This window comes from Vulpes lagopus, chromosome 6 (assembly GCF_018345385.1).
Source record: "Vulpes lagopus strain Blue_001 chromosome 6, ASM1834538v1, whole genome shotgun sequence".
Classification (NCBI taxonomy): Eukaryota; Metazoa; Chordata; class Mammalia; order Carnivora; family Canidae; genus Vulpes; species Vulpes lagopus.
In genome coordinates, this window is record NC_054829.1 from 21314774 (window position 1) to 21340753 (window position 25980).

Sequence of the window (25980 nt, forward strand, 5' to 3'; positions counted from 1 at the left end):
AAAATAATCACTGTGTCTGCAGAGAAAGGTAAGGGTAAGTCAAAGCGTAAGCCACAGAGAGGAGGCAACATTTGGGTTAAACCTTAAAAATAAAATGAGAGCAGTTAAGTTAGGTAGGGGGTGAGTTGGGATAAAAGGGATCTCAGGGACAGAAAATATGAACAGAAGCATACGGTTATCTTATCTATATGGATATACCATGTCCCTCACGTAGTGACTGAGACATACTAGAAGCTCAAAAATATTTACTCAAATGAAGTAATTTTATCTTTCTACCCATCAATTCAGAAAGCATTTCCTTCACTCAATTTCCCCTTTCATAAAATGGTGATCACACTTGTCCATGCTTGCCTCACAGAGAATGATACATATAAAATGCCACTGCAAAAATGAACATACATACTAAAGGAATGGAAGATTCTGGTTCTGCTTGTAGGTATTGACTTTAACAACTGGTCCCTATACCAGAGCCCACTATCCCAATGATGTTCCCTCTAAAGGCCAAGCATCTTTCTCTTCTTCTCACCACTGTGGATAAAAAGAGTGTTTGTGAGAGATAATGTGATAATATTTCAGTCTACCTACACTCTGCTGAAGAGAGGGGCTCGTGTTTAGTTCTGGAGCAATTTGTATTTCTCTTTCCAGTCTCTATTGAGGTTGGCTAAAAGGTAGGGCCACAGCCAGTGACAGCAGCAGCAGAAGACAGAGGTGATACATTTCTAGCATTATTTTAGTGGAGTAATTTGGCTGGAAAAGCACTGTAGAAATAAGCTGAGAAATTACGGCCTGTGAACAAAGCAACTTGGCAAGGTGAAAATATGTACGGTAGAATGCAAATGTGTATTATCCCCAGCATCGGTAAAATAGGCTTTTTTAACTTAAATAAAGGGAAACATAATTTAGAACTATACTAGCCTTTGAACACGCTGTTCTCCTGTCTGCAATGACTCCTCCATCTTCTCAATCTGGCAAATTCCTATATATCTTTCATCACTGGGTTCAGACCTCACTTATCCCTGCAAAGCTTTTTCTGCACCCCGCAGGCAGAGAAAGTGGCCTTTCTTGCATGCTTTTTAAATAGGTGCGTATATATCTAATATTATGATTTTATCAAAGATGAGGATTCTGAAGACTTAAGACCAAACACCTTTCATCCTTCTCTTATCCTCAGCACCTGGTACACTGCCTACCACTGATGTAAATTCAGCACATGGTACCCATTATTATTATTATTACTTTATGAGGTAATACATAAAGTGTACAAAGGATCTAGCTGAGTTCCTGACATTTAACAAATCCAACCATACCATGGTCTTACCCTTCCTCAAATGCCATCTTCTTTAGATAAAAATTCTCCTTGCTGTTTTGCTTTTGTTTTTGTTTTAAACACATAATGCTTTCGACTAGAATGCCCTCCCTTCTCTTTTCTACCCATTCAAATCTTAGTAACAGTCTTGGTCCAGCTCAGAAATCACCTCCTCTGAGGCAACATATGGAATGGAAGGGAATATTTGTGAACTATATGCAAATATATAAAGAATATCTAAAATATATAAAGAACTTCTACAACTTAATAGCAAAAAAACCTAAACAGTTCACTTAATATATGGACAGGGGAACTGAATAGACATTTTTCCAAAGAAAGTATACAATAGCCAACAGGAACATTAAAAGATGTTCAACATCGCTAATCATCAGGGAAATGCATATTTCCAAAGTTACAAGGAGATTTCACCTCACACCTGTTAGAATGACTATCAACATGAAGACAAGCGATAAGAAGTGTGTCGAAAACACTTGAGAAAAGGAAACTCTTGTACACTGTTGGTGGGAATGTAAATTGGTGCAGCCACTATGGGACACAGTATGGAGGTTTTCAAGAGATTAAAAATAGAGGGGCGCCCGGGTAGCTCAATCAGTTAAGCATTTAACTTGATTTCAGCTCAGGTCATGGTCTCAGAGCATCTGTGACATCAAGCTTTGTGTCAGGCTCCACACTGGGTGTAGAGCCTGCTTTAGATTCTCTCTCTCTCTCTCTCTCTCTCTCTCCCTAGGACCCTGTCTCCCCTCTAAAAAAGGGAGTGAAAAAAAGAAATTAAAAATAGAACACTACATGATCCAGCATTTCCACTTATGGATAGACATTCAAAGGAAATGAAAACAGAATATTAGAGAAATATCTGAACTCTCATGTTTATTGCAGCACTACTTACAATAGCCAAGATATGGAAACAATCTGAGTACCTACTAAAGGATGAATGGATAAAAAAAAAAAATCTGGTGTACACTCACACAGTGGAATATTATTCAGCTACGAGAAGGAAGGATATCTAGCCATTTGCAATAGCATGGAGGACCTTGAGAGTGTTAGGCCAAGTGAAATAAGTCCAACAGAGGAAGACCAATACTGTATGATCTCATACATATATAGAATCTAAAAAGGCCAACCTCATAGAAACAGCAGAATGATGGGCACCAGGGATTGGAAAAGAAAGGGAGGGAGTGGGTGGGATGGGAGATGGAGAGATACAGGTGAAAGTGGACAAACAACTGACAAGTTCTGAGAATCTAATGTGCAACATTGTGATTAAATGTATTATACACTTGAAAGTTATTAAGAGAATAGGGCTGAAATGTTCTGACCACACAGACACACACACAAAAAAAACAGGTAATTATGGGACATAATGGAGGTGTTAGCTATAGCGGTAATCATTTTGTAATATATAAGTGCATAAAATCCACATACTGTATACTGTAAACTTACACAATCTATATGACAAGTGTATCTCAATTTAGCTGGGGGCTGGGGAGAGAAAGCACTATCTCTGTGATGACCTCCCTGGCTACTCCAGACCTTACTGAAGGTTTTTTCCCACTGAACTCATAAAACACTGTGATGGGATTTACCTATTATAACTGTCGGTAGGACCTGAATTTTTCACTCCTCACACCTTAGTATTTTATAGTATATAGTTTTATACTTAATTAGACAACGTCATAGTTCTTCCATGCGAACCAGGCAGACCACCCAAACCACATAGAATAAACTCCTTGAAGAAGACAGTACTAGACACATTACTAAATTGCTCATAAAAATTAGCCATTTAAACGTGGGTCTGACGGAGCACCGGGGCAGCTCAATTAAGTACCTGCTTTTGGCTCAGGTCCTGATTCCGGGGTCCTGGGATCTGACTCCACGATGGGAGCAGGGAACGTGTTTTTCTGTCTCTCCTTCTGCTCCTCTCCCTACTCCTGCTCTCTCTCTCTCTCTTGCTCTCTAATAAATAAGTAAAATATTTTAAAAAAATAGGTCTGACTACAAGGACTAGGGGGCTAGGAATCCACTCTACTTGTGCTTTTACCAGTAAAATCTAAATAGGAATGTTCTAAGTCTTTTCTCTGTAATACCTCTAGCCTAGCCTAACCTCCAGAATTCTTCTAAGAGGCAATCTTAGGCTGGGCTGGGCACAAAGGGCCCTGCATACCTTTCACAGACAAGATTGGTGCAAATTATTTCCTCCACTTTCTCATTTAGGGTGGCTACCATTTGACAATTCTCATGTCTTGTCACACCAATACACGTCCCCTGCTGGATAATTCTCTAGATGGCTTTTAGCCTATCTTTTTAGTAAGGGCCAAAGTAAACAAGTAAACGAAGAAACTATATATTTTTTCCCCATATTACCTTGATTTGCTGAAGAAAATGCCTCTCTGTTCAGATGAGCAGGAGTGAGATCTGAGTAGGGGGCTATGACACATTTGGTACAAAATTAAATGCACCATGAATCCTTTGGTAGAGAACTGACATCGTAGGTAGCATTTCAGCAACCCTGGTTTCCATTTTGTGAGTCTTCCACACCAATCTCAGCACTTTCTCTCCATTTTGTTTTCTGCCCTCCCCCTCCAAGTGTTCCTACATCACCTGCATCCCATCATGGACCTTCAGGAGGCCTTTGGCTCACCAACCAGCCTCAATTGTTTATTTGGAGTATCATTTCTCGATTATTTTCCCAATTCTAGCCTTTGGGACCAAACCTTCTATAAAAACAAAACAAAACACACCCTCCAAACCAACAAACTATCGTAACTCACATTAAAACATAGGTAATCTGCATCAAACTAGACTTCCCTGTTTTCCTTTTCTCAAAGCCTTGCTTTCAGTTATGACACAAATGACCCCATTAACCCATACTAACCCAGTCAGAACTCAATAATGGGTTATATCTCAATGGAGAGGTTTATGGTCATTCCTTTAAAAAAAAAATTTATTTGACAGGGCACAGACAGGGGGAGCAGCAGAGGGAGAGGGAGAAGCAGACTCCCCACTGAGCAGGAAGCCTGAGGTGGGGTTCTATCCCAGGACCCTGGGATCAAGATCTGAGCCAAAGTCACACATTCAAGTGACTGAGCCACCTAGGCACCTCTGGTCATTCCTTAAAAGGTATCTTCCATATAGTGTGCTGAGGGTTAAAAAAAAAAAAAAAAAAACAATAATAAAGAGGACAGAGTGAGCCTGAAAGCATCTTTGACAGTTCTGTCCAGGTGGTTAGCCAAGGTGCAAGGCAGGACTCAATGAAAGGATGCTCAGTTGAGCTTTTAAAAGGTGTATCCAAATGTTCTGCCCCTGTCCTGTGCCTTTAGTGACAGGCTGTCTTCTGAACTGAAGCAAAAGATCCAGAGTGGTTAGCATTTCTCTCCTGCATCTGTGATAGCTTTCTTTGCAAGCTCTCCAACGGTGGTATCATTTGAATATATTTCCTAGGATCCTGCTCACAGGACAGGTATGTGTGCCTGTGGTTATCACAAAGTGGAAGTACAGCAGAGTTGGGTAAGGTGAAGTGGGAGGAGTACACTAAGTTAACTAGTAAACAGCAGTGTAGAGTGTGAAATTGGACAGACCTGGCTGTGAGTTTTGACCGAAGCCTCTACCAGCCGTAAGCCTTTAGGCAAATCAAATGATTCTGTTTTCCTGTGACTCATTTTGTTTTGTTCTGTTTTGTCCTGTAAGAGGAGCTCTCAATATTGACCTGCTCAAGGCCAAATAAAAACTTGAGTCCTTTACATTACAATGATAGTCAACCTTCATGGCAACCCTATTAACTACTATTGTTAACTTCATTATACAGAGAAAAATGAGGCTCAGGGGTTTTAAGTAATTACCTGAATTTGCACAGCTGGTGAGTGGCAACCCTATACTCTTTCCAGAATACTGGGCTGCTTTCCATTCGTAACATGCCATAATCAAATCTGCATGCTGTGTGGGCTTTCGGACAGAAGGACATTAAACATTACGTGCAAAGTAGCTATATCAGTACCTGGTACATAGCAGGCACCCAATAGATGGTCATTGCTTTCCCTTCCTTTTGCCTTATAGTCAGTATATTTTGCTATTTTGATTTGCTGCAATAACAAATTTGAAATAACAGCATGTATTTGGAAATAAAGACACTGAAGCATTCTTAGCCACAAAGTACAAAGAATATTGCTACATGGGCTCTGTCATTTCTAACATGTGACTGAAAGGGAGAAATGTAACACTTTGTACACTGGGACCCACAAGGCTCTCTGTGCAAGTAACCAGCAACATCTGGACAGATGAACAGAGAAGAGTGGAAACCAGGTATGTCACCAGGGTGATGCAGGAGGGCAGACAGTTGTCTCCTGGTACTATAGCTTCTTTTCAAATCAAATGCCAACAATGCTCTGGTGCATTTTTCATGAGCTGTGCACTCAGCCATGCCCAGGGACACTGGGAGTTTCCCCAGGGTTAAATTAGTAAACATCTTACCCCTCCCTGCACCTCCCAGGATTTAGTAGCCCCTCCTTTTCCTGCTTCAGTTTCACTGAGAATAGCTTCTGTTCAAAAGTCAGTCCCTCCCCAAGTCCCTGGGGCCTGAGTTAAATGCTGGCCTGCATGCCTGTCTGAATGAGGACAGGCAGCTCACTAGCTCAAGCTGCACCCTAGGTTTTTCTAGCACTCGTAGGGAAAGAAACATGATCCTGGTGTGTTATCCAGATTTCTTTTTTTTCTTGTTTTACTTTTATGAGAGCAGGAAAGTGGGAAAAAGCATTTGGAGAAATGGAGATAGAGTTATCATCGCCAATGTTTCATTAAGGCTGCATTTTCCATCAAATCCTATTAACTTAAAACACTGCTCTGTCTCTTGGTCCCAGTGGGAAACCAACTCCTCCCAAATTGGACTATTTGCATTTGCTTTTTTTTTTTTTTTACAATTTCCATGCTCTTTTTTGTTATTGTTAATAATAATAATAATAATAATAATAATAAACAAACATTTCTAAACGATCTCCTAACTCTCACCTTCCTTCTCTCTCTCCCTCAAAGATGTTCCAAATTCTGAGCAGAAGGTTGGGAACCAGGAAGTATGTGTTGGGGATGGGGGTAGCAGATGAACAAATATTTATTAAGCACCTAAGGGGTGCCATGCTCTGAGAGGTTTAAAAGAAAATCTCAGCAATCCTGGGAGGTAGCTATTTATTGTTTAGCCCATTTTACGGTTGCAGAAAGCAAGACTCATAGGGCAAGCAACTTTTTCAAGGTCACCCAGCTAGTAAGGGCTTGAGCTGGTGCAGTTCCTCCTCTAGTTTCTAAGATATACAGATCCCCTTTGGTGAGCAAAGGGAGTGGCAACAATATGACAGCTCACAGTTGTATGATCTGTTATTAGGGGAGATTAAAGAAAGCATTGGCTCCAGAGAGATCGCCTCATCCCTTCCCTGACAAAGTCACTTTATCCCTGCCAGATATTGTCTCTCAGTGGTGTCTAATTTTAGGGCAGGGCTAGGTGATAAAGTCAGCACGGAAGATCACTGAGTCAAAACTGTCTTTGAAAAATCTACTATCTGGTCCATTGAATGCAGTGTAGTGCCATTGTTCAGGAAACATAATTATTGGTATTTTTCCCTTAGCAGACATATTTATGTTCCTTTGGCTGGCCACCAGATGAAGTTATGTGCTTGTGTTTAGGAATCCTGTTGCATAAAAAATATGTATTGTACCTTTAAGGACTAGAATTCTATTCCACTCAAGGAAGGAATACAGTCAGCCATGAGAAGCCAGAAGGAATGTAGAAATTGAGGGCTTGACAGAGTTAAGCCTCCCATTCACTCTGACTCCCAGGCATACACTCAAAGGAAGTGTGGTTAGAAATACCACATTATTTCAATTATTCTTGGGTGTTCTCTCACTGGCACTCCATCTCCCAGCCTCTTCTCACTCCTCCTCCCCTGCATCATTAAGGTTGCATAAGTCAAAAACACACGTGCAGCAATTCCATGTGTGCACATGAAGGGAAGAGTCACAAGGAATGCAAATCCAAAATACAGGCCATCAAAACCTCTTTCCAATTAGCTCTGGATTGTATGTTTTGCATACATAATCTCTATTTGAACATAGGTGCTTCAAGTGTTTGGGGATTTGATAAACCTTCCAATAAATCAATGAATCCATGCTGCAATTGCGAAAATGCCATCCAGCTCCCCCATCTCCTTACCGGTTCTCCCCCATCTTCTACTCTATGAACATTATCGCTTTGGAACACAAGTGTGCAGTAGAAATGGCCCTAGCTATTGCTTCCTGGTTCCCAAATCCCCTGGAGAGAAGGGACCTCATGAGGGAACTTGAAGTCCTCTCAGCTTCAGAGGCGCCTCATAGAACAAACAAGGGAACAGATAATGTCAAGATAATTTGAAGCAAGATTTGGCTTGCTAATTAACTGAATTTAGATTCTTCAATATTCAGTTTTCAGTGTATTCATCGTATGTGGCATTGCTAGCACTGCTATTTAACGGTAAGTTTCTGGAGACCATGCAAGATGTGGTCCCTCCATCATGTATAGTGTTAAAAGAAGATTGATGTAGAGCACATTACTGTTCACGGTGATGCCTTCAAAAAAAGATTATTGAACAAATTTATACTACAGGATATAATTAGAAGCATCAGTGTTTTACAAGGCCACCCAATCTTTAGAAACAAAATGTTATTTCAATTCTTATGGCTCCAAGTTGAATGTGTGTGTGTGTGTGTGTGTGTGTGTGTGTGTGTGTGTGTGTTGGGGGTGGAGTTGGGCACAATGTTCTCTGTAATGTCGTATAGGGCCTGGACTCCAGGAAGAGCTTAACAAGTGTTTGTTGAACGAATAAATAGGAATCAGATCATTAAATGAGAAGTCAGTAATTTAGAGGATTAGTTGATCAATATTTGATTTTCAGACGTAACTGGAGCTTTTCCTGGTTGTTTTACATCTCTGTATTATTCAAGCTTGACTGCAGTGAATGGCCATTTCGTTGAGTGCCCTCATTTCTCTCCCGGTCTGAGTTTACTCCTCTCCCCACGGCAGAAGCAAATGAGCTCCAGCCTTTTAAGAGTGAATAATAAACCCTCAGCCTGTTGGGCTTCAGCTGGGTTATCGATGGAAAATGACTTGATGAATAGTCCTTGCTTGAGTGATAAACCTGTATATCAGAAAGTAAATCTAGTGGAAAAGAAAATCTATCCACCACTTGCACTAGCAGTTGGGAGACTTATATTGACAGTAAGGATTCATTTTCTTACTTTTGAATAACTTTGAGTCTTCTTTCTTTGTATCCATCTTTTTATTCTCCCGATACCCCATCCCCACAAGGTGGTATTACCTATTTGCCAATAAGGACAGTCACAGTGCTTTGCATTTACAAATCACTTTTTCATCTTTGAAACTCAAATATCTTATATATGCTAACAGGCAAATCAGACAAATACCCCAGGGAAATGTTTTTCATTAAATGTAATTTATTAAATTGAAATTTGAAGTTAATTGGTTTTACCCAGAAGTACCAAAATGGAACTCGGGGTTTCAGGAAATAATATCATCGATTATATATCTAATATGGTTCTGGCACATTATTTCTATTTAAGCAAAACAATCATATGAGAGAAGTATTTTTCTCATTTCAGAAGAAAGAAATCTGTGTCTCAAAATGTTTTAGAGTTTGACCGAAATTGTAGAACTAGTGGTAAATGCCAGAGTGGGAACCTGAACTCCTGTTTGCATGATTATAAAGCCCATGTCTTTCCACTGAATATTACACCCCATCTAGGACATAGAAAAGTAGTTTTGGGTGTGGATGAAGAGGTCATATGTTACATCTAAACATATATTTATCAAATTACCAAACTCCTTCTCTGGATGTGAAAAAAAAAAAATTACACAATCTCACCAAATAAGGATATTGGGAATCATGGTAGACTAATAGCTGCCCCAAAGTTGTTCAAGTTCTGACCCTTAAAACCTGTGAATATGTTATCTTACATGACACAAGGAAATTAAGGTTGCAAATCAGCTGACCTGAAAACAGAGCAGGTATTCTAGATTATCCATGTGGACCCATGTCATCACAGGGTCTTTAAAAATGAGGAAGGGAACCAGTAGAGAGAGAACCAGATAGATAAGAGCATAAGAAGCCCTCACCCTGATGTTGCTGGTTTTGAACACAGGGAACGAAATGTACAAGCTAAGAAAAGAGGTGGCCTCTAAAACGGAAAAAAAAAAAAAAAAAGCAAGAAAATGGATTCTCTTAGGGCCTCCATTAGAGAACTTATCCTATTGACACCTTGATTTTACCCTGAGAGGCCTATGTTGGACTTCTAACTTACTGAACTGTAAGGCAATAAATTTATGTTGTTTAAGCCATAAAACTTGTGATAATTTATTACAGCAGCAATAGAAAACTAACACAGGAATCAATGGGGCTTAAAAACAAAATAAAAACAGAGGGAGGAACACAAACAAGAAAAAACAGACTAAAACCCAATCAACCAAGCAAGTGTTGCTTTCCAAGGGTATACTATCTTGGTGGTCTACTACATAACTCACTGGTGAGGCTTTCTGGGCCAGACAAGACTGTGATAATCTTTAGACCTCAAAAATGAGTTATCTGAGAACTCTCCCAAGGATGAGAGGTTCCCAACTTTACTGTTTGGAGAGCAGCCCTCCAGGGGATCTCATAGAGACTATACTTTGAGAACAACCAATCTAAGCAGTTATTCTTGAAAGGGTGATCTAGGCTATTTGCCTCTTAATACTATTGATTTCAATTCACAGATCTGTTAAAATTCACAGCTATCCTAAGAACTGGTGACTTAGAAGAACTATTTTTTCCAAAACACTACAACTTCTAAAATTTTAAGGCCTGGAAGGGCCAACTTTTTTTGTTTTTGCCTGTTGATATCCAATCTCATCCAACAGAAATGCTAATCATCTAGTAAGTCATGTGATCACCAGGCTACTTTTCTAGTCTACTTTTGATCATAAGAGATACTTTTAAAGAAGGAATTGAATCATCATACTTTTTTTGAGGGCACACCCCACACTTGTTTATATTATCTTGGCATTTTTTGGTAACTACTCTACCCATGTTAACATAATACTTCCAATGAATTAACAATTTTTTCAAAGGCGAGGAGCTTGTTTCTGCCTTCTTTGTGTACCTATCATTGTGGTTTTCAGCCAGTGCTTTTTTAGTGACTTTGACCCAGGGCACCATTACTAAAAGTATAGAAGCAGAACTGAAAGTTCCACTGGCCCCTTAATTTAACCACCCTTAAATCCATGGGGGCACTGTGACATTTGAGAAGTATTTTCATTTTTCTTGCCTAGCTTTTTCATTTGTTTTCATTTACTGTAATGGTAATGATATCTTAAAACTTGAGTCCACAGAGCTTCTGTATAGGTATTAAGAAGCAAAGAAACCAGGCTCAGAGGCTTTAGTTTGAGGGTGCAAATTGGCAGCTTGCAAGGCAAATTGGTTTGGCCTGCTAAGGGCTTTAATTAGATGCCAATACTTAAAAGTCAGGGTATTTAACATACAAGACAGTGAGCTTCTTGAAAAGATTGCAACTTTACTTATTTTTTAAGATTTTATTTATTTATTCATGAGAGGCACAACAGAGAGAGAGAGAGAGAGAGAGAGAGAGGCAGAGACACAGGCAGAGGTAGAAGCAGGCTCCATGCAGGGAGCCTGACATGGGACTCGATCCCAGGTCTTCAGAATCATGCCCTGGGCTGAAGGCGGCGCTAAACCACTGGGCCACTAGGGCTGCCCAGATTGCAACTTTAGATCCACATCTCTGAATGGTCATAATCAGTGGGAGCTGAGTGGTCACTGTCCCCTTTAATTTGAGGCCTGTTCTCTTCAATTTGCCACCTTGCCAGCTTCACTCAGGCACATTACCTGTCTGTCCCTATAAAAAATTTGAGTTTGCAACATCTGTTTTCAATACATTTATCCACCTCTGCATCAGCTCCAAGTTTTCAAGGTCTACCGTGGCCTGTGCCAACCATGTCTTGCCAAATGGAGCCAACCATCTAGCTCACAGCCAATGTGAGCCCTATCACCCTGATACCCAAGGAGCACATATGGCTCCCCTGGCACCTCCACAAGAGGAAACTATGGGACCCAGAAATTGTTAATGCATCCATCTTTTGTCAGGGAGCTCCAAGGATTAACAAGCTGAACTGGAGCTTTGGGGACATTGGGAAGCCTCACTAACCACTTGGAACTGGGAACATTGGGAAGCCTCACTGACCACTTCTAACCTTGGCTTTGATGCTTCCAACAGAGCATTAGAAAGGAAATAGGCCTTGGATCTCAATGTTTAGAAGAGACTGCATGTAATTGGACTTCTGATCAATTTAACGGGATGGTGGACTATATCACTGAAGGTGTCAGTCTTCATGTTGCATCCAATGAGTGATATCACAAATGAAGACAGAGGAGTTATTTCTTCTTGGCCAAAACTGCCAATCAAGTGATGCCTGAAAAGAGACTAACTGACTTGTATTTATGAGGGATATCCCAGTGTTTACAACTACGAATGATATCTACCAAACTTACTGTGCTGAAAAATTTGCCTTGATTAGAGTCCACAGAAGCCAGTATCACAAGCTAATTATAAGTTACATGGAAAAAATATTTCCTTTCAACTGAATGTCTCTGTCTTAATTTTAGAGCGCCCCCTCCCCATACACTCTCAGGAGAAAAGGGAAAGCCTCTCTTTTGTCATTTGTCATTTCTAGGAGCACCAGCTATATATCATATTACCGTCTTTTTCTTGCTGGACTAAAAAAGATACTTGCTTTTTTTCATCTTCCCTCACAGAGAAGCCTGCTGTATAGTTTTGTTGGCTATTTCTGCCCTTCTGTGGTCCTTTCCTATTTCTGTCTTCTTTTAAAAAGATAAATCTCTAACAGTGAAGGCTATGTGTTCTGAAGGGACCTTTGCCAAGAGAATGTTTGGGGTTCTTTCCCTGTTTATTTTTTATTAAAGACAACTGCATTTGACTCACTTCTTATACTTAAATAGATGGAGCACCCCAGGGAAAGGAAAAGAGAGGGCTTATAAAGAGGACTTCAGGGTCTGCCTCACAGGGATGTGGCTGGGTTAGGCCTCACAGAGACACTGAAGGAAATGCTATCACAATTGTTAGATAAAACAGCAAGCCAGACAAGGTGCCTTTCAGTTAGCCCCTCTTGTCTTTAAAATAGATGCTATCCAACTGGTGGCTCAGACATAAATTAGGGATGCTTCCATAAGCAAAGGCAGAGTGCTCTGTTTGGAAAACTTTGGGACTATTATTGTAGCTGTTAAGGGCTAGTCTGAATGCTGTGGTTGATGTACTTTGCTACTACTGCTAGAACTTTAGGCACAGTTGTTTTTATAGTTTGGTATTGAGGGAAAAAAAGCAGCACCTGACATCTAAAACTTGACCTGGCACCCATAGCTAGACTGTGTTATTCTCCTACTGGAAGTGCACAATACCACAGAACACCAGTCTCAGGGTCACTCAGAGACCGTGGTAAAGTGAGGCAAAATAAGGCTACTTCTTAATTTTGTTGATGCATGGACAAAAACAAAGTTACTACTTCACTCACAAAATGCCAAACTTTCCCTCTTGGCTAGTGACTACTACCTTTTTTTTTTTTTTTTAAGATTTTAATTATTCATTCATGACAGACACACACAGAGAGAGGCAGAGACACAGGCAGAGGGAGAAGCAGGCTCCATGCAGGGAAGCCTGACATGGGACTTGATCCCAGGTCCCCAGGATCACACCCCGGGCTGAAGGCAGCACTAAACCGCAAGGCCACCAGGGCTACCCATGACTGCTACTTTTTTACTGATTACAACTTTATCCTTATTCTAGTCTATAGGGAGATGAGACTTATAAAGATACTCACTTTTAGAATTGCCCCTGCTTTCCAACAGCATCTAAACTAGAGCAATTTAGGCTTCTTTAGACTCGTGCCCTCCCTAAAATCACCCAACTGAAGTCCAAATCCTATATTAGGTTCTTTCTAGCACACTATTGCTGAGATACTATGGTTCCTCAGGATGTGTGTTCTCCCTCTCTGTAACCCGTAATAAACACAACTCAACCACGGTGGGTTCCTGACAGTCTTTGGTTGGAGGCATTAAGAGTATAATTAAGTATTTTCCAGAGTCAATTCCATTATTAGAATTCCGATGGCTTCCTATGTCTTCATGATAAAGCCCACATTCCTTTCCAGTTACCTGAAGGACTGCAGGACCTGGCCCATGCTTCTTTCTTACTTAATCAGATTACTATCATGTGGGCTGTAGGGTGGCCCTTCAAAAGATATACCTACTCAGAACATATGAATGTGACCTTATTTGGAAAAAAGGTTTTTAGAGGACCTGATTAAGGATCTTTGAGATGAGATCTTCTGGATTATCCAGTTGGGCCCTAATTCCAAGAAGTCCCCTAATAAGAGGAGAAGACGCAGACAAGAAAGGAGGAGCACAGAGCAGAAAGTGATGTGAAAATGGTTGTAGAGATTAGAATGATATGTGTACTAACCATAGAAACCTGGAAGAGAGGTATGGAAAAGATTCTTTCTCAGCATCTCTAGTAGGAATCAACTTGCTGATACCTCGATTTCAGATGTATAGGTTTCTTTGTCTTAAGCTACCAAGTTTGTGGTAATTTGCTATAACAGCTCTGGAAAACCAATATATCCTTTCCCCAGCTAGGCAGAACCACTTTCTCTGCCCATGCTAAACATTCAGCCAGGACAAGCCTTGCTTATCTAACTTGTATTTGTCTTTATAACTCAGTCCAAATGTCATCTCTTCTGAAAAGCCTTCTTAGACTTCCCCGAATCTGATTTGCATGACCTCCCTTGTGTTTCCAACAGAACCTGTGCTTTCCTTTATCCTAGCTATTCGAATACTGTACTGTAGCCCTGATTTATCTGTTTGTCAACCTGCCTAGGCTGTAATATCTTTAGGGTAGAGACCATGCCATTTATCTCTTTAAGATTTATATATATAGTGCTCAGCATATAAAGTGGGCTGAATGAATGAATGGATGAACACTTTCTTTTGTTCAGAACGTTGTTGCTTGTTTCTTTATACTTGAAAGCAATCCATTTTAAGCACCTTATATCCATTTCAAAGTATATGAACCATACTGGGAGAGCATAAAATATTACCAAAAGACTGGACAGACACTTTAAATTCATTAGAATAGTAATTGTCACAAAACTAAAACACATAATCCTCTCATAAAGCATATTTCAGCACAAGCTAGTTGAGCTCAACGGGAGAGGTCAAGGGTCACCATATACAGTGAACGGCTGGGTTGCATGTACCTCATTCCACATGTAATCCCACTGGGTCCTTGATAGCACACCAACATACAGCTGAATATGTATGTAATACCCATTCTGGGTGCATATGTCATACCTTTTATGACCCTGTTATACTGGCATGCCTAACTTAGCACAGTAGACCTACCTGCCTTAGAAGTCTTTATGACATCCTTGAGAAATCAGAAGCTTCTAAGTCAGACAGACCTAGTCTTAAACCCTTGGTGTTACCACTTAGTAGCTATTCAAATATACCTCCCTGAACTTCAGTTTTCTCAAGTGATACTGATACCTTTCACCACCTGTTGCTCTGAGGATTAAAGATGATAAAACATAAAGTAACTGGCCTATAGAATATGCTTAATGTGTGACAGATAATAACACAATTCATTACAAAAAAGGTATAATAACTAGTACTGGAAATCCAAAATAAATATCTCCAAAATCAATTCAGAAGAGGTTGAGGAAAAAACTAAAAATAGGCAAAAAAAAAAAAAAAAAAAAAAAAAAACTTCTTTCCATCCTCAAAGAATAAAGCCCCAACCTTTACTCTGGAGGTTTCAATAATGACTTTCTATTTTAATTGATGCTTCAACCGATCCATGCTTTGCACTCCAGCACACTTACTCTCTCAGTGATGCTGTGCAGGAAGGAGCTTTTAAATCAGTCAGCGAGCATAATGAACTCCAATTTTCCTTCGACAAGGGCAAAATTACAAACGTGCTTTTTACTTCCAGACAATTAATTAATTTGTTTACATGATTTCTTTGCTTTGTTTTATTTCATAATTCTTTCCTCTCCACTTGCCTAATCTCAAGGGTTTATTATTAACTTTTTCAGGTGTTCCTCCAGGGTACAGCAGAGTATATAATTCAAGGGGCATTCTTCACTTTAATGAATTTCAGATTGGGGATGAAAGAATAAAACAGATCTCCAAAATAGCCCCAGGAAATAGTTGTGACCATTTTCACAGCTATATATTGTATTTTTATTTTAAAATGTAAGATTACCTGTCACAGTGTATCTCTAATATCAATGTCTGGAAAGGGATCAACGTTTCTTCCAGGGTGTCTGACCCCAGGAAGATTCATGGTGTGGTATATGTTCAGCAATGTGAACATGCCCAACAGGATCTGAGATTTTTCATCTTTCTGGTGTTCCGGGACATTTCCTGATTCATTCTTATGCAAATTGTGTTTTTGCCCAAATGATCATTGCCACATTTCCATTATACACTTATATCTCGGCGTTTTCAAATGCTAACAAGCTATTCTTGGCAGGCAGGGTCTTTTCATGGTTTTCTTTTCTTGTTGCTACTGTTTTGTTTTGTTTTGGTTTTTTTTGTTTTTTTTTTTTAATATTGCCATGCTTTTGATTGATTTGGGGCTCTCCCATAAATCTGCGTTTTTAAACTCTGAATTGAATTCACACAGGTTCCCCTAGGAGAGTTTCATTTTACAGAGCGAACATAAAAAGCCATACAAAGTTCTGAGCTCTATGTCATTCAAAGGGTTCAAACAGAGTTTAGATGGGCTGGGTTTGAACATTCATTTATTTATTCTATAGATATAGTGTCTAGTCTAGAAGAGACACTGTATCCGTAGAATGAATAAATGAAGTGTTGAGCATTTTAAACACAAAACCTCTTTTAATTTATTAATTTTACATGATTATGAATCTTAGAGCCCTTGCATCCTAGGCTCCCTTATATAAAATGAAGCAGCCAGAAATAGTTATAGTTCAATATCCTATACCATATCATGTCCCAGTCCTGGCCACAAATTGGGCAGCTGACCCAATTATGCCAATAGAAATTTATGACATGGCCTGAAAGGTGATTTGAAAAAGCCAGTGGACTTCTCCAAGTTTCAAAGTTTTCATTTATAATATGATGCAAGGGTATTAGAACAATCTCTAAGCTCTCTTTCAGGAACCACATAATACTGTAAGATCCTTTACAATTTTCTCAGTAGAAGACAGGAAAGATGAGAAGAAGAACCCAAGAGTCTCCAATCCCAGACTTTTCCCCTAGAGGGAAAAAGTGTATTCAAAGTAAGGAGCACATGTATAAATTGAATACGTGTATTAGATTTTAATTGCTATGCGTTGTTATCAATTACTATTAATTACTATGAAGCATTAAGTAAGCTGAGGATTTTTATTTTAGTTATTTCTCCAGCTCTGGCTAATTAGAACAGACTAATTATCCATCTACTCTTTTGCCACTTTTTCTATGTGTGGTCATTATTAGTTATTCATCGAACGGACACTTTTTTTAACTATTAGTTGCAAGTATTACAACAAACTGTGTACAACAAACTGATTTGGGGGTTGAAAAAGCTTACATATTTTGAACCTCACCAAAAATAGGTGATATGCCACTTATTTCTTAATTTTTTATCTTTTATTTTTTTGGACAGAACACTAGATTTGCTGGGAGCATTTTACCATTTTTCAGATGCCGAAATACTCTTACATAAATGTGAAATCACTTGTCAAATTAAAGAAATGGTGACACAATAAATGATCTTTTAGTGGATAACAGCATTTTTACAATCAAACAGGAGATTTGAGCTGAACTAAGGTGAGCTCTTAAAACTCAAAATCACACCTCTTCTAAATAATTGTTGGTAGTCAGAAAGCTTCTTCCCTTTGAAGTGACTTTCAGCAGTAGGGTCGAAAAGGACAATTTCAACTGAAGGAAACAAAGAACTTCACAGAACACTGCTTAAGAACCAAGAGTTGGGGGATGCCTGGTTGGCTCAGCAGGGTAAGCACCTGCCTTTGGCTCAGGGTGTGATCCTGAAGTCCCAGGATTGAGTCCCACACCAGGCTTCCTGCATGGAGCCTGTTTCTCCCTCTCCCTGCGTCTCTGCCTTTTATATATCTCTCTTCCTCTCCTCTCTCTCTCTCTTTGTCTCTCTCTGTCTCTCATGAATAAATAAAATATTAAAAAAAAAAGAACCAAGAGTTGGACTTTTTGATTTTGATATGAGCTTTCCTGCTTCCTAGGTATGCAATCATGAATAAGCTCCTTCAGTTCTCTGCTTCTCAGTTTTCTCATCTGTAAAATGGATATAACCATTGCTAGTCATGAGAGAAATGCAAATTAAAACCACAATGCAATATCACTTCTAACATGTGATAGAATGGCCATCATTAAAAAAGCCAAGAAATAACAAATACTGGTATGAATATAGAGAAGAGGGGACCCCTGTGTGCTGTTGGTCAGATTATAAATTGGTACAGCCACATATGGAGCCAGTATGGAGGTTTCTGAAAACATTTAAAAAATAGAATAACGATATGATTCAGCAATTCCACTTCAGGAAATCTTTTCAAAAGGAAACAAACAAAAACAAAATGCTAACTTGAAAAGGTTTCTGTACTTCCATATTCATAACAATATGATTTACAATAGCCAAGACATGGAAACTACCTTGTCCATTGATGGATGTACACTGGTGAATGAATGGATAAAGAATTTATATGGCGTATGTGTATGTGTATGTTTATGTGTGTATATATAAATATGATGGAATACTATTCACCATAAGAAGTGAAAAAAACCTATCATTTGTAACAATGTGGATAGACCTTGAAGGCATGACACTAAGTGAGATAAGTCAGAGAAAGACAATACTGTATGATCTCACTTTTGTGTGGAGTCTAATTAAACAAAACAAAGCAAAACAAATGAAAAAAAAAAAACCCACCAAATTCATAGAGATCAGATTTGTGGTTACCAGAGGTGGGAAGTGGGAAGGGAAAATTGGAGGAAGGTGGTGAAAAGATACATAAGTTATAAGATGAGTACTAGGGATATAATATACAATATGGTGACTCTCATTAACACTTATAGTAATAAGATATATGCAAAAGTTGTTGAGAGTAGATCCTGAGAGTTCTCATCATAAGGAGAATTTTTTTCTTTTTATTATATCTATATGAGATGATGGATGTTAACTAAGCCTATTGTGGTAATCATTTCACAGTTTTGTAAATCAAACCATCATGCTTTATGTATTAAACTTATACAGTGATATATGTCAATTATTTCTCAATATGGCCAGAAGAAAATTTTAACAGGAATAATAACAGTATCTACCTCATAAAGGTTTATAAGAATAACATAAGCTAATATATGTAAAACATATAGTGTCATACATAGCATACAGTGAAAATGTGATAAAGGAATTATTAGAATCTAGTTTCTTGTGATAAACAGAAAAGATTGAGCTAAACTAATTGGGACATGCTATATATACTTCAGGAGAGTTCAGTTGCAGGTTCTCTTTTTTATGATAAAAATTCAGGAATAGAATGGTGGTTCTTAATTGGGAGGATGTTAAGGGTTGCTAGAAAACTCTCCCCCTATTAATAGATGCATCCTCCAAAGGAAGAAATATTGAGGTATGCAGAAGTGCCTCAAATACATGTTTATTAATTCAGCAAATATGTATTTGTTAAGAGTGCCAATCATTTCACAGTTCCTTCTCAAATTAATAGCACACTTGGGAGAGTACATGAGGGAGGATGAAGAAATGGGTGTAAGAAAATAAGACCTGGAATGTAGGAATGTAATGATAGTCACACTGGTGCATATAGATCTAGACCCATGGTGCCTCTCTACTTTTTTCATACTACAGCATATAGAGAAAATGACAATACTCACATAGCACACTGGGGTAAACAAACAAGGCTGCTCATAACTGATGATTACTTGTCCAGAGGATCTGACTTCCTACCTCAGAAAACCATTCGCATTTTCCTTTCAGATTAGCACAGTTGTTTTTCAACTTACAGTTTCTGAATACTACAATTAATGGTCTGTTTACATGATCAAATTTCAATATCAGTAAAAAAATCTTGTAGCGATAGTTAGGATAAATGATGCTGTGCTGCAGTAACAAACTAATCTGTAGTTTCACACACACACACACACACACACACACACACACACACACCACACATACCACACATGTTTATTTCTTGCTCATATAAATGCTAATATGAGTTAGTGCCCTGCCTCTACTTATGTAGGACTCTCTAGAACATACGGTTTCTAAAGCTTAAAGAGTTAGCAGGAAAGAGAGAGATGGAGGACAGATGGGGATGACTCTAAACTGCAGCCTAGAAGTGACATATTTCACTCATGATCACAGTTCATTGATCAGAATTTACTACAAATCTATACACCAATTAATATGGAAAACACATGGGTAACTAACAAGCAATTTCTGACCCATTTAATCAAAGTACTCTTAAGTTTTAGAACACATAGCTTCTGAGGCTTTTTTCCTAGCAAATCATATCTCAAGTCAACAAAAACTCAACAGGGGCCCACTATATACAAAACATTATAGGATAAATAAACCTAGTTGCTGATGCTGAGAAAAGGTATTCGACTAGATATTATGGTCTGAACCCACCTCATAGCTAGAGTGAAACATCCTTGGTGGTTTTGCTGATCTATAAAGATCATGCCCTAGGTATACACAACCCTATCATTTTCATAATCCTGTATTCATATTGCTTTTCTCTGACCTTATTGGTGTGTATTAAACCTTGATGTAGCATTTTTCTGCAAAATATCAACAATATTTTACTTTTCCCATAAGTATGCTTTATAAATTTCTAACATTCTCACAACACTATGATATTCTAAGATTCTCACAACACTATGGCTTCCTCACCCTCTCCCTACCTGGACATTATGACATATAACGTGGTTCTGTTATTTACAGGTATATTTCAATGTCCTATCCTTCCTTTAACTGACTTGAATTAATTTTACAAGGTGAATTTGGTGAAAGATGATTGAATGCTTTAATTGAAGCTAAATCTAAGGCAATTAACTCTATCTCTGCCATTGAACAAAATGCTCCTTCAGACTAAGCATCTGGACTTCGAGATCATGTAGAGAAGTCATACCCTTGGTTTCTATGAAGCATAAAATTAGCCAAACTGATGCAATGGGACTTTGCCACTTCAAAGAGGATTGGGAAGGAGGCTGAGTACAGCTAATTAAGCTGTGTATTTAAATACAATTGCAATAAATGGAACTGGAGGGTTGAATTTTTATCTATGTTCTCAAGGCAAATGTTAGGACAGTGCGACATTTCTATTGAGAGATAAGAGGAAAAGGGGCCCAGAGATAGAAAACTTTAATGAAAATATTTCTTCAAGTTTCTATGAGATAAATAGACCAAATTTAAGGACCACTTATTTTAGGGGGCCATCTTTAGTTTAAGTTGTTTCTATATTTTCCAATAATTTTGAGAAAAAAATGAGCACAGTATATAGCTTGGTGATGGTGCTATGAGTCCCATTTTCCCTTCCAAACAGAGTCCTAGCATAAAATTACTTTGTTCACTGGTGGAAAACTGCTGACTCTGTACAAGAAGTGACAATCCTATTTCTTCCCCTTCCCTGGTTTTTTACTAGTTTTGCCTGCCTTATTTCTTTTCTTTAATCACAGCTAAAATTTTGACAGTCCATTCAAGAAGAAGCAGAAGGAGAAGGAGAAGAAGAAAGGAAGGCAGGCACGCACATACTCCTTTTTCTTCAAAGCCAAATACAGAGACTAAGAAAACAAGCAGAGAGGATTGCCCATATGCAGAAAGTATGGAAAGAATGTTTCCTCCCATTCTTTGTCCAAGAGCCCCTCTGAAGGGAATGATGAAGCATCGTTTCACTAGTTCCTGTATACACATTCATGCATGAGCACCTCCCTTCACCACATACATACATAACCCAAGAATATATAATTAAAAATTTTAAATTGTAACTTAAATAAAGCAACCCTGTGCAATTTTTCATATAGGGTTGGTTCTGGGTTTTTGATCTAACCCCTCATTTTTACTTTGACTGTGTGAATGCTACAGCTTCTCCCATACCAGCCTCCCAGTAACTGACATTCTCTGGGAAAAGGATTACAGGGGAGATCCAGAAAATGTGGGTTTTGGGATGTGCAACTATTTCTGTTTACAGTTAGTGATGCTAATGAAACTGAGGAATCTTCTAAACACGTGACTTTTTAAGGTATATTTAAGGTATGCTAAAGTATTTCCTCCTCCCACCACCACCTTGGGCTCAATGAAACAAACTATGAAAATACACTTTCAAAGCAAAATGAAATGCTATGGATTGAATATAAGTAATTTGAGACCCAACATACTTACTCTGAGTTCTACTTGTTTAAACCATGAGAATGAACACAAGTTGGCAGTTTCCAATTTTGTTTGGTGTCATTCTGCAAACTGACAAATTAGTTTTATTTTTATTTGATTTGACTAATGAATCAGAAGGATGAAAACTCACACAATTTTCTGTCAAAATTCTCTCTTTAGACCTCATTCCACTTTGGATGCTTTCCCACGAATATTTAGCAGTAACATTTCAGAGGTAGAACTCTATTTTTCCAATAAAGTCTAATTGAATTTATATTTTTTAGAGGTTTTTTTTTTTGAGACTTAAAGCTTATTTGTACTTGGAAAACTGGAAGACTTCTATTTCTGGTAGGGCTGGGTGTTTTGATACTCCATTAGCTCCATGACTTAGCCATATTTTCTCCTTTCTCACTTATATGGGGGTTAATCCTTTGATGCAGGTACTGCACTAAGCACTTAATACATGGATACCCATTCTTAGCCTTCTGAAGAAAAGACTGAGCCTCACCTACATTAAACAACTCATTCAGAATGTGACAGGGTAGGTGAAGCTGGGAACAAAACCAAGGTGATATAACACCAAATCATACTTTTTTTTCTTTATGTTACACTCAGTTTTCGATAAAAGAACTTATTATGTCACACTTTTAGTTGAAAAAAAAAATCATACACATTTTCCTAACACACAAAGCACATCATGTTTAAGAAAGTCTATCTCTAATGTCTTTTGGTCCTCATGTTTGCTAAATCATTTTTCTAGATTTACTAAAAGTTTTAAGCACTATATTTTTGCTGTACAAATTTTAGGAAATACTAGGGAATCAAAATCACCTGTGATCATCCCATCACTCATTGTTCACCTGAATATATATCTGTCCAGTATTTTTCTGGTGCAGATATGCTCATACAAAGATGCTACTAAATAGAATCTTTTATAAATGGCTCTTCTTTTTGCTCCATGTTTTATGAACATCTGTCAGTGTAATTAAATGTTAGCCTAAAATATTATTAAATTAAATATTTTTCTAAAAGAATATATTGAAGTACATAATGTATATTTATAATACCAGAAGGTTAATTTTATCACTCTATACCTCTTACACAATCATCATCTAGTCTAACTATGAGGGATATCTATGCTAGTCAATTCTTTTCAAATATGAATGCTCATGAGAAACTATAAGCATCCCAGTAACTAAATCTTTTTTTTTTACTTTCATGATTATTTTTTAAAAGATTTTATTTAATATTTGAGAGAGAGAGCATGAGCAGCAGGGGGGAGGGAGGTGTAGAGGAGAAGCGGACTCCCTGCTGAGCGGGGAGATACAGGGCTTGTTCCAAAGGACCCTGGGATCATGACCTGAGCCAAAGGCAGATGCTTAACCAACTGAGCCCCCCAGGTGCTCCTTTCATGATTATTTCTATTGGATAAATACCTTCAAGTGGAATTGTTTCATTAAATTCACCAGTAGTTTAAAAGCTTTTGATGTGTTTTTCCAAATTTCCTGTCAGGGAAAATGGTAATCTCTAAACCCAGCAGCAACATATGGAAGTAAGTGTTTTCCTGGATTGTTGCTAATGATGGATTTTATGTTTTACTGTTAGCACTACTGCTATAACTACCACTACCACTACCACTACCACAGTTACTACTACTACTTTTAATTCTTTCTAATATGAAAGCCTGAAAAAAAATCTGAAATCCTCATTTAACCTACCTTTATAATAGCATTTTTACTTTCCCTAATTGAATAATTATTCACAATACCTTATATTTTTAAACTTTCTTTCCCCTAGTGGTTTTCCCATGCCATTCCTTCTGCTGAAAAGACCACTTTCCATGTTCTCTTCATTAAAAAAAAAAAAAAAGATTTATTTATTTAATTGAGAGAGAAAAAGAGAGTGCACAAGCTAGTGCACACAAGCGTGGAAGGGACAAAGGGAGAGGGAGTGAAAAAAATTCTCAAATAAACTCCCCACTGAACACAGAGCCCAATGCAGGGCTGGATCCAGGACCCTGAGATGATGACCTGGGCTGAAATTAAGAGTTGGATGCTTAACCAACTAAGCCATCAGGCGCCCCAACAATCTCTTCATTTTTTGAGATCCACTCGAAATCCTTCTCTAACCACCATCCCCAACCAGAAGCACTTTTCCTCCCTTCAATCCTAAAGCAGTTATTTTATTGCTACTTACTGATAATTAACTATGTACTTCCTTGTGGCATCTCTAGTTTTTGTTTGTTGTTTTAAACTGTTGCTTAATTTTGAATTGTTTAACTTCCCTCCTGTGGGTTTTTTCTTTTGCATTTTGTGCCCCACATATGAGTAGATGTAGTAGAATGCTTACTTTTAGAATTTAATAAATATCTACTATGTTTGTTTTTTCCCAGCCTTCTTAGCTATACATTGTTACATGTATTCATTGCCTTGTTTATTACCTCTATTTCTCATTAGTGTCTAAACTCTAGGAGAGCAGGATTTATATCTGTGCAAATCAAGTGCCTAGCTCTGTATCTGGCACATGGCAGGTCCCTAATAAATATTTGATGCTGCTTGAATTGGAGCATAAGTAAATTTAAATAAGTATATCTACCATGGGGATGATAACTCCTTCCTCAATTCTAATGAATGTGTGATCAGGGTAAATTTTTTTAGGGCTAGAGGAGATTAGTGGTAATAGGATGAAAAATGGACAATTTGAAGAATTCAAATTTTTTTTTTTTACTATGAACTAGATTAATAGATCTCATGGACCAAAGGGGCTAATATGTATGTGTGTTTTGTTATTGTTGTTGTTGTTTGCACCCAGCAAAGACCCTTTGTCTTTTTTGTATGATGCAAAAATAACTTGCTACTTCAGGGGTATGACCTAAGCTCAGGCCAGAGAAACTTCTGCAAGCCCACTTCCTTTGTTATCATGCCTTTTTCACGATATCCTTTGCCTCTTTCCAACCCACTCATAATATTTTAACTCATTTTCTGATTCTGCATAATCCAAAACTTCCTTTTGAGAAATCTGCTCAATCCAAAAGGTAGAAAACTCCTGATAAGCTTGTACTCTTCCCTACCCAAGATGATAATAATATACCAGTGTGTTAACCCAGCACCTTTTCCCAGCATTAAGTTGACTTAAAACATTTATAGTGTGCATAAGAAGGAGATTTAATGCAATAAAATCTAATGTTAATGATGGGAATCTAGCAGTCAACACTCTCCTTCTCCCCACTTCACAAATTAAGCACAATGCTAAAAGGAAAATGAACATCATGCACTCCAACCAGAACATATAAAAGCTGACCTGGAAGAGCCCTATAGTAATATGGAAAGGGTATATTTTAGTCTAAGCTGACTGATTCATTCATGGGGGTCAGCTGTGGCTGCATTTATTTTATGGCTGCCAATATTAATAGATTTTCAGCTAAGGGGAAAAATAGTTTCTTGAGTGTCCAGTTTCAGGTAGGATAAAGTAGGACTCTTTAACAACATGCTAATCCTAAGAAACTCTGATCCTGGGTTGGAGATTTGGACCACCCCATGCAAGTAGGGAATAAGAAGTGGCATTTTATAAGTCTTATACTAGACCTAGCACTTATAACCAAATTCATATATAAAGAAAGAGAACACTTGCTAGATGGCCTTTAAAAACATCACCTGGCAACACCCTTTTTGAACTTGGCCACAGCAACTTCTTGCAAGATACATCTATGAAGGCAAGGGAAACAAAAGCAAAAATGAACTATTGGGACTTCATCAAGATAAAAAGCTTCTGCACAGCAAAAGAAACAGTCAACAAAACTAAAGGACAACCTACAGAATGGGAAAATATATTTGCAAATGACATATCAGATAAAGGGCTAGTATCCAAGATCTATAAAGAATTTATTAAATCAACAGTAAAGAAACAATCCAATCATGAAATGGGCAAAAGAAATGAACAGAAATTTCACAGAGGAAGACATAGTCGTGGCAAACAAGCTCCGTGTCACTTGCCATCAGGGAAATACAAATCAAAACCCCAATGACATACCACCTCCCACCAGTGAGAATGGTGAAAATTAACAAGACAGGAAACAACAAATGTTGGAGAGGATGTGGAGAAAGGGGAACCCTCTTGCACTGCTGGTGGGAATGTGA

The 25980-nt window shown here is 38.2% G+C and overlaps 1 protein-coding gene across 6 annotated transcripts in view; it reads right to left on the reverse strand.

Annotated features, from left to right (window-relative positions):
• The window catches only part of NRXN3 (neurexin 3), a 1543117-nt gene that overhangs the window by 272186 nt on the left and 1244951 nt on the right, over positions 1–25980 (reverse strand). The gene's annotated exons all lie outside the window — the stretch shown is intronic.